The sequence below is a fragment of the Pinus tabuliformis genome, chromosome 5_1 (assembly GCF_031772625.1).
Source record: "Pinus tabuliformis cultivar Carrire ecotype Pingquan chromosome 5_1, CPIR1, whole genome shotgun sequence".
NCBI lineage: Eukaryota > Viridiplantae > Streptophyta > Pinopsida > Pinales > Pinaceae > Pinus > Pinus tabuliformis.
In genome coordinates this window covers 992065736-992068745 of record NC_142305.1, presented here as the reverse complement: position 1 = coordinate 992068745, position 3010 = coordinate 992065736, and the positions used below count along the sequence as shown (strand labels likewise).

Sequence of the window (3010 nt, the reverse complement as noted above, 5' to 3'; positions counted from 1 at the left end):
CAATGCTAATCTATTGCCTAAAAATCGAAATACAAACTAGCTAACTTCTGCCTACAAAATGACTAACCATTGGCTACAAAAATGACTATCCACTAGCTAACAAAAATGACTAACTGAAATGAGGCCCTAAGCCCTCTTATTTATACAAATTGAGGACCCCAACAGTCTTCATAAACTTTATGGACTCGGTTGCCCAAAACTTGTAGTTAACAACAGTCATACTTGACTTGCTTGGCTGCCCTTGTGCTAATTGATTTGGTGGCCCTTGAACTCTGAGCTGATGGTGGCGAATTCGAGGTAAGGGCCCATAAATGAAGGGAATACCTTCCTAAAAATACTCTCCACGAATTTGGCTGCCAAGTGCTCATTTCAAGCATTGACTTTGTCTCCAAATTGACCAAAAAGGCTACACAAAGCACACATTAGACTTGTTGGCATAATGACTAACCCAATTCACTCTATTAGCATAAATATAATAAAAAACATGCAATAAAATAATGAGAATGGTGGATTAAGTTGAATTAGGAGGTTGAATGAGCCCAAATAATTATCCATTTTTGGGGCTCATCGTCACCCCCCTACTGAAAGTGTTGCTCATCCTCTGAGCAACCAATCTATCTCCTCAACTTTGATGGCCCTGGTGGCCTCCCTGTCATGCCAAGCTTCTGAAGTGATGTCTCTTCTCTATCATGAAACCATGCTTTTCTCTTTGCTTCTTCCCACTACTTGCTCCTTTTCCTAGAGAATTCTCAGCTTTGGTATGATTGTGCAAGTATATTCAATCTGATGGCGGCAATGGTGGTGAAAGGAGATGAAACTAGTGGAGGATGGAAGAAAAGAGTGGCTTCATGCCTCCTCAACAGACTTCAAGCTTCAAATCCCTCTCCATAATTGATTCTGGCCTACCCAAAGGCTTCTACAGGATGTTTCTGGTAAAAATACAGAACTTCCTGTAGAAAGTCCTGTAGCTTCCTGTAGAAAGTCCTGTAGCTTCCTGTAGAAGGTTTAACCATGACTAAATTGTGTCTGAACCCTAAAAGAAAATGAGTGTTCATGGAGGGGATGGATGTGCTTAGGGTGGCCAGCACAGGTGCTGCCTCCCTAGCTAAAATCTCGGCCAATTTCCCTTTCTGCTGCCCTTTCCCCAAACTTCCTGTAGAAAGTCATGTAGTGGCTATTTTCTGTCTTCCTGTAGAAACAGCCTTCACTGTTTTGGCCTGCTTGGCTGAGGGTGCCTTCTCTTTTGATTTTGTTGTGGTTACCTTGGGTGCGCCTTTACTTGTTTGGCATTTTTTAGTCTTTTCTGCCTGGGTCTGCAATCTTTTTTCCGAGGTGTTTGTGCCATTGTTCCTCCCACAGTTTTAGGCTTAGCAATTTGGCCCATTTCTCCTTTTCCACTCTGTTTCTTCCTTCTTTTTCTTTCTTTCTCTTCCTCTTGCTTTCCTTGTGATGGTTTCACTGTGATGCTTTACCCTAGGTTTTCTTTCCCTTAGCTTCCTTACCCTTAGTTTTCTTCTCTGCCTCAATATCTTGCTTCCTCACGCTCTGTTCTGGCTTGCACTGACCAGAATGGGAATCGTGTATATGGTTTCCTCCCCAGAATGTGGAGGACAGTATTCCTCAAGTGTTTTTTTCTTTGCAAACCATTCAACCAGTCCTGTCATGTTTTTCACTCTATTGAGTCTTGCCATAGAAAAGATAATGGGCTTTTTATGGTCATTCAAAATACACATGTGTTCAATTGTCTGTTCGGGATTGAACAAGAGTTTTTCAATTGAACCATGTAAAGCAGTAAGACGATGTTGCTTCCCTGTATAAGGGAAATAACTTTGCATGTCTGCTCCAAGAGAAACAATGTTGAACTTGGGATCAAAAACATCAATTCCATGAACCACACGATAAAGACCAGCAAGGGTGAAAGTAGTTCCTATCATACTGGCCAACAGTATCCTTGCTCCCAACAATCTCTTGATATGTGCTAGTGATAATAAAATCTGTACGATTCATTGCAATTAGATTTGCAGTAAACTGGCAAGAGAAATGGTATTTTTCTTCATATTTTTCAGTATATGTCTGAATCTAAATATTTGGTCTTCTCCAAAGCATGGGCTATGTTGCATTGAAGACAATTCCAGGCAGCAATAAGAAAACGACTTTTGAATTCATAGACAGACTTGCATTCACATTTTTCCTACCCCCTCAACACATCGAATTCACCACCTTTTGAATTATTTGCATGGGAAAGTTGTGTTCAGGCCTACCTAATTGAGAATTTCCACCCTCGATGTGAACAGTCCAAGCTTCATTGTATGTTGGGTCTCCTGTAGCGCAGCTTCCTATAGAAATGCCTGCAGAGTGCTCCTGCGCCTCTAAACGATCTTGGTATGCGGGAGAATTTTGAACAAGCCGAAAAACTTGTCGAAGGACATCAGTTTAATAGAATTCAGAGGCAGAGGATTCAACCAAAGAGGTTTGCAAGTGTAAATGAACAACAGTTAACGTGAGTCTTCAGCCGAGCATTCCTTTAATTACTGCGTGATTTGTGGTGAGGTGGAAAAAACGTGTGCTGTCTTCATTTGAAATACAGTGACGTTATAAACTGTATGTTCTCCTCTATCTATTAATTATTTGACGTCCTGTGCACTGGAGTTCAACAGATCTACCACTAACTGTGTTTTTCAAATTTCTCATGAATGACCATACACGTATGCTGCGTGATTTTTCCTTGAGCGCTAGAGAATTGGATGTCAAGTTAACCTTGCTATATTCGTGGCTTAATTTCACCATTCCATTCATTCATGCATTTCTTTAATTAGATTCATGCAATAGAGGAACACGTTTTAGTCATGTACCTGAAGTCAAATGGCTGCTGTGAAGTGTTTTTTGCTGTTGCATGCTCATATTCTGCTGCTGCATGCTTGGATCCTTTGGTTGCATGAGGGCCTGGCTGATGATTTTTGGTTGTTTTTCCTTGTGCAGGTGTCCTCTGACCAGATCTAAGCTGCACGCA

The 3010-nt window shown here is 41.2% G+C and overlaps 1 pseudogene; it reads right to left on the bottom strand.

The window, feature by feature from the left end:
- Window positions 1-1538: 1538 nt before the first annotated feature.
- LOC149168045 (sucrose synthase 2 pseudogene) lies at window positions 1539-1934 on the bottom strand (annotated as a pseudogene).
- Between the last annotated feature and the right edge of the window lie 1076 nt (window positions 1935-3010).